The sequence below is a fragment of the Oreochromis aureus genome, linkage group 7 (assembly GCF_013358895.1).
Source record: "Oreochromis aureus strain Israel breed Guangdong linkage group 7, ZZ_aureus, whole genome shotgun sequence".
In the NCBI taxonomy this organism is placed as follows: Eukaryota; Metazoa; Chordata; class Actinopteri; order Cichliformes; family Cichlidae; genus Oreochromis; species Oreochromis aureus.
Genome location: NC_052948.1, coordinates 1,121,862 through 1,128,944, shown reverse-complemented (window position 1 = coordinate 1,128,944; position 7,083 = coordinate 1,121,862). Strand labels below are relative to the sequence as shown.

The 7,083-nt window shown below is 44.0% G+C and overlaps 1 protein-coding gene across 2 annotated transcripts in view; it reads left to right on the top strand.

Moving 5' to 3' along the window:
- Positions 1-7,083, top strand: part of gnao1a (guanine nucleotide binding protein (G protein), alpha activating activity polypeptide O, a) — a 92,270-nt gene that overhangs the window by 58,747 nt on the left and 26,440 nt on the right. The gene's annotated exons all lie outside the window — the stretch shown is intronic.

Below are 7,083 nucleotides of genomic sequence, written 5' to 3'. Positions count from 1 at the left end.
ATATGTGTCTGTGCATGCGTGTGTGTGCGTGTGTGGATGCGTGTGTGCATACACATCCAACAGAGTTCAGAGAGTGTAAAGGTCACGGTGTGCTTCAGACGGTTGCCATGTCCCTGTTTCAACAAAGGAAACTGTAGAATTATGATTCATTCCTCGAGTGCGTGTTATGACTAAGTAGAGCTGGGCGATATAAGATTTTTTCATATCACGATATGTTTTTTCATTTCAGGCGATAATGATATATATCACGATATAAGCCAAATAACTATATTTGTAAGATTTAAATGTGCCGCTGCTCACAAGTAAAATGTGAAATAATTAGCAGCTTGTTTTAATTAAAATATTTATTTCCCATAATAAGTTCAACAGGGTAGATGTACTTAAGGAACATGAGACTTCAGTTTCAGATAAAGGCAAATATTGTAAACTACACAAAAGGCAGCCGCTAAAGCGTTTAGTTTCAAAATAGAACAAACAAAACAGATCACTAAATTGTCAATTCCACTTAGAAACAAAATTTTAATTCTAAAAATAAATCTTAGGTCGTTTTACAGAAGAACAGACAAAATTGACTAACTTTTGTCAATATCAAATAAACTGAGAACTAAAAGGAAATTCTCAGGCTACGTCCACACGTGCAACGGAGATTTTCCGCTTTCGCTTTAAAAAATAATCCCGCCCACACGTAAACGCAGAAATGAAGGAAAACGCTGCTAGGAACATGCCAAAGCAACAGGTGGCGATATATTCCTAACCGTAGAAAATGTTGGCCAATCAGAAGTCTAGAAGCCTCGGTAGGAAATAGTAAACAAAGATGGGGCATAGAAGCAGAACCGAGTCGTATGTGTGGAGGGACAGTAACTGTGTGTGTATATGTAAGCATTTAAACACTGCAGAGAGTACAATTAACAGTATTGTAGAAATTCATTTCACCGAAACAATAACGTGGCGCACAGTGTGACGCCAAAAAGGCGCACACCTTTGACACTGCGTTTTCTCGCTTTTTCTTGTCCACACGTAAATGCAAAACGGAGTTTTCGAAAATATCCACCCTGGCAGGCGTTTTAGAAATCTCCGTTTTCAGTGACTGAAAACGCCGTTTACGTGTGGATTTAAAGGTGCAAACGCATAGAAAAATCTGCGCTTTCAAAATACCGGTACGTGTGGACGTAGCATCAATCTCTCCTTGTTGTATAGCTTAGCTTTTCAAACAGTTTTAACAGTGACTTTAGTCTGACAAAAGCCGAATGACAATCAGCGCTTTCAGTCAGAGATTGAGCATGCACCGCTTTATTGTATTTCCAGACTTGCTTTCGCACAATTTACAGTGCGCGCTACTCTGTTTTTGTCAGACTTGAAATAGCCGAAATACCTTCACACTACGGAACTTCTGTGGCCCTTCCGCTCGACAAGCTCTCCGGCATTGGAACCATCATCTGTTTTTCTTCGGTAACCTTCGCCACGCTCTCGGTTGATTTTTCTCTAGTCGGCAAACTCATTTCCTTCATTACCCGGCTGCACAGCTGCAAAACAAATACACATGTGCGCCTTTGGCGCTTGTGCTGTAACGTAACAAGTCATGTGACGTGACGCTGCGGCTGTGATTGGTTCGGCTCTGCGCTACTTAATTTGGATTGGCTGTTCTTTTTTTTTTTTTTAAGAGGACAAGAGATGAGGTCTATCGCAATAGTTTAATTTTTCTATCGAGAAAATTTCGCAATACATATCGTTATCGTTTTATCGCCCAGCTCTATGACTAAGCTGATTTTTTAAAATTGCCTCCGCTCACCGTAGTAATACGAGGAGTCCATGTTTGTTGCCTGGAAGAAGCTGAAAGAAATATGTATGTAACACGGCTAACATGTCGAACAATTAATCTGAATGTTCTGGATACCTGAGAAAATTCAAATCAAGTCCAAAATTCATTTTATTGATTATTAGACGTGTTTGGTCTCCGCCCCCTCCACCACTATGGTCACTGCCTACTTTGATGCAGTGTGATGCAGAGCGTCTGAGCTTTGATGACAGCGACTGAAACACAGAGTGAGCATCAGGCAAAACTCTAACATTATGTTAAATTGCAGAACTGAACTGCTGAGCTTTTCAAGCTCATGTTTGTGTAAAAATACTGAAGCTAACAAACGCAAGAACTCTATTTTACATCCCTGCCTGTTCTGGCTAAGAGCATAAAGTAGAAGCAAAGCATCGCTGCAAATAATCAACATCATAACGGTTTAGGTTTAATAACATCACACGCACCTGAGTGTGTGTTTGTGTTTATGCACGCGTGTCATGCAGATTCATAAAAACAAACCAGTGCAAATCTGTCGAGTAGAAACACGCTTGTCATGTGTACGCTCTGTGGTGACAGAAATAAAACGGTGCAGAGACAGAGAATAGAGCAGGTCGTGTCCATGTCGTGAAGGTGAGAAGAAGAGTTTATTAAAGAAAAGCTTTAATAAGGAGAGAAGACGGTTGTGAGGGGACTGATGGATCCAGATTACCAAAAGCAGACATAAGGAGAGGAGGCTAACCAAAGGATGGAGAGAGAAACAAGCAGGGACAGCTGGAGTGAAGAACAATAGACGAGTGGACAGATGGAAAGAGAAGAAAGAGACAAAAAGAGAGAACTAAACAGACATGACTTTGAGCTGAGAGCGAAGGAGAAAAGAAGGGCAGAAAAATGCTGTAAGGAGATGAGACTGATAGAGGTGGAGACCGACTATGACTAAAATCTTGATGGGAGGGTGAAGAAGGTGAAAAGGAGACTCGGGTCAGACAGAGCTGCCACAGAGTGATGGAGCAACGATAAAGGAGTGAAGAAACTGAAGTGAGGACGCTTCGTTATTACCTACTGTACACAAACAGCTGCCAGAGTGTTCACACAGTTCAATGAGTGATTTTTGCAGCCTGACAAATCTGACTGATTTACAAAGTTGTGGTTGGACCCAACATGTAACCACCCGTCTGTAACTGGTCAGCACATTCACTTGGTTGTTTTGTGAGGCTGTCAAAATAGTATTAAAACACATCTCCTGTTTTACTTTATGACTAAACAGTGAAAACCCAGCATTATACAGTCGGTCTCAGCTGGGAGGCTCTCTGACCACAACTAAACCACACCTTTCAAATTCAGCCACTGTGGGCCGAGTTCGTCTCACGTTTAGTCAGCACGGCGGTTTGATAGACAGCTTTCATAAAAGTCCAAATGAACCTTATATTAATGGTTAAAGACATCGTAGATCTAAAAGGGGCGATCGTGGCTCAAGAGTTGGGAGTTCGCATTGTAATCAGAAGGTCGCCGGTTCGAGCCCCGGCTCGGACAGGCTCGGTCATTGTGTCCTTTGGCCCTTCACCCGTTGCCTACTGGTGGTGGTCAGAGGGACCGGTGGCGCCAGTGTCCGGCAGCCTCGCCTCTGTCAGTGCGCCCCAGGGCGGCTGTGGCTACAATGTAGCTTGCCAAATACAGGCCATTTACCAAAAGTGTACATCCAGGTCAGTGTGATCTTAAGATTTCTTTATTTTTAAAGAGTCAGTGAGAGTTTACTGTTTACAGTGACTCAGAGACAGAAAAAGAAGAGAGTGTAAGAAATGAAATCAGTCAGATCATAAGAATGTAGGATTAGAATCAGAATCAGAATCAGAAAGGGTTTTATTGCCAAATGTTGAGCAGGTTTACAACATTAGGAAATTACTGCGGTACTTAGTGCAAACATAATGTTATACAACTCTTAAATAGACATAAAAATAAGAATTAAAAGTGCTAAGTAGATAGATATATACATGAGTGCAGGTGGTGATCAGTGCCAAACATGGAATGATGCAGTGAACACAGTGTAGGGTCATGTGTTAGTGGTGGGAACAGTCATGTGGTTATTGTTCATGAGTCCAACAGCAGAGGGAGGAAACTGTTCTTATGGCGAGAGGTTCTGGTGCGAATGGACCGGAGCCCTGCCTGAGGGGAGCAGGTCAAACAGACTGTGTCCAGGGTGAAAGGGTCAGCTGTGATCCGAGCTGCACACCCCAGTGTCCTGGAGGTGTACAGGTCCTGCAGAGATGGGAGTCTGCAGCCAATCACCTTCTCAGCAGAGCGCACAACACGCTGCAGTCTCAGTTTGTCCCTGATAGTGGCTCCAGCGCATCACACGGTGATGGAGGAGGTGAGGATGGACTCGATGATTGCAGTGTAGAATTGCATCATCGTCCATGTTGGCAGGTTGAATTTATTCAGCTGCCTCAGGAAGTACATCCTCTGCTGGGCTTTCTTTATGACGGAGGTGATGGTGGGCTCCACTTCAGGTCCTGGGTGATGGTGGTACCCAGGAAGCGGAATGAGTCCATAGAGGTGATGAGGGTGTCAGTCAGGATGATGGGGGGTGGGGCTGTGTGCTTCCTGAAGTCCACAATAATCTCCACTGTCTTCTGGGCATTCAGCACCAGGTTGTTGTGGCTGCACCAGGACACCAGACGTTCACCCTCCCTCCTGTAGGCAGACTCATCCCCGTCCGAGATGAGTCCAATAACGGTGGTGTCATCTGCAAACTTGATTAGCTTGACAGACTGGTGGGTGGAGGTGCAGCAGTTAGTGTACAGGGAGAAGAGCAGAGGAGAAAGAACACAGCCCTGAGGGGAGCCGTGCTGATGGTCCGGGAGTCCGAGACATTCTTTCCCAGCCTCACATGCTGCTTCCTGTCCGTCAGGAAGTCAGTGATCCACCGGCAGATGGGATCAGGCACATTCATCTGGGAAAGCTACCTTGGAGATGGTCTGGAAGGATGGTGTTGAAGGCAGAGCTGAAGTCCACAAACAGGATCCTGGCGTGAGGTTCCTGGGGAATCCAGATGCTGCAGGATGAAGTGTAGAGCCATGTTGATAGCGTCGTCTACAGACCTGTTGGCTCTGTATGCAAACTGCAGGGGCCCAGGAGGGGGGCCGTGAGGGTCTTGAGGTGGAGAGAACCAGGCGCTCAAATGACTTCATGACCACAGATGTCAGAGCCACAGGTCTGTAGTCATTTAGTCCAGTGATCCTTGGTTTGTTGGGGACAGGGATTATGGTGGAGGACTTTACATGACATGCCTGCAGTGAGGAGTTGAAAATGCCAGAAAACACTGGGGAACAGTGTCTGAGGGTAGCAGGAGACACACCGTCTGGGCCAGGAGCTTTTCGAGCATTCAGAGATTAAAGTATTAAGGAGGAGGAAATGTCCCTTCCCTTGTCTGTATCTGTTTAATTTGGAAAGTGTTAACTTCACTCTGAAGGGACAAACCTGAACTCATCCAGTAAATGAAGTGCGTCTGTTTTCAGGCTGCACTATAGACCTGTGTGACCGTCAGTGTAATATCCATGAGTTTGATTCATGTCTGCACTCAGATGATTGTGTGTTTGTAGGGAATTTGAAATTCAAGTAGCTCGTGTTTCCAGGTGTTGTGATCTGTTAGTAACATCTGTCTGAGTCTAGAAAAGAACGGCTTTAAAAACTGGTGACGTAACGTTCCAGCGATCGAACGATGCTTGTAGATGAAGTGATAACACGGATACTCAGCTGCACTCATATTTTATTTTTCATTGTTCTATGTGTTTGATTTTCCTCACTGTGGGGACAGTGATTCGTAAATATCACATTTACAGAATGAATGTTTGTATCTAAATCTCGCTGACGCAGAGATCACCAAGCCACGGCGATTTTGATTATCTCAGCTCTGTTTTTTGATAAATATGTTGCCACTTTTACTGTTGCATCACCAGCTCAAGAACAATGAGCCTGTTTAGAGCTTTCTAGAAATGATGACGGCATGCTGTAGGTATGGACTTTGGCAGCAGGCGAGTGAGGGTTTCAACATGTGCAAAATATGAAATGGTCTGCAAAATGTAACAAAGTGCAGCAAATGAAACGTGACGATAACAGATCAGAGATCAGTTTATCTGAACAAAGTCTACGCCCATCAAATGTTTCAATTTCATTCATTTGCATTTCACCTTTAACCTTCATCATCATTCAGCAAACATGAATTTATCACCCAATCAGGTTATTGTTTAGGACAGCAATGTGCGTGTGTGTGCGCGCGCGCGCGTGTGTGTGTGTGTTGAAGACAAAAAGACAAAGCATTCATTACAGCAGTCACTCTGTTACAGTTACACGGTGCACACTGGCTTCTTTTGCTGATAAAGGAGTCCAAAGGTCAGGGCTTGAGTGTCCTGGCACAACGATCATGTAAGTGCAGAGAAAAGAAATCAATAATGAAAGAGCAAAGGCCGGGAGGGGGCTGGGATCAAACGCTGTGGATCTCTCAGCTGCTTTACTCTGAGCTTATTGGCAAGCTGAAATTCTCCATAAACACTGAACAGCCCAGTAAAAACAAATGGAACCATTCAGGAATCATTCATTTTCTAATCAGTTAACCGCCCTGCTTATAACTGTTAAACATGAATATTCTTTATAATAAGATGTTTGATACTTTACAAGAATGAAATGTTTGGGTATAACCCAAAGCTAGGAGTGCGGCGCTGACATTTGTAATCACATGCCCCAAACAGCTTTTTGGAGACAGCGACTCCTCTTCAGCTGTATCGGTTACCAGGAGCTGATGTAGCTGCCGTCTTTGTCCAGGAGGCAGCCAGTGCAGATCAGCTGGCTCTGCCCCTGAAGGAAGCAGATCACAGCTGCACGACAACAACCGCCTCTTTGGGCCTCTGCAGCTAAAAACAAACAAGGCTAAAAAAGCTCTGTCCCTCCCAGCTGCTCTGAAATGTTGAAAGAGGTCTTTTTGGTTCTTTTGTTTGTATTTGCTGTTATTAGCCAATAAAGTCCAAATGTCTGAAGTGGACTGTCTGTATGTTGCTGCAGTCCACGTGGTTTTTACATCACTTCTTGTGGAAACTTTGCACCAAGAGAATAAATAGGTGTCACTCTGTTTTGTCTTCCTTCTTGTCATATTCTTGACATTTTTTTATTTCTGCTTGCCCTCTAATGCTAATATTGTACACACGCGTGTTACACGTGTACACATTTCGTGCTACGACTGAAACTTTTACATTCTAAATATTTCTCACAAAGATGGTTTGATTACATTGTTTGCCCAG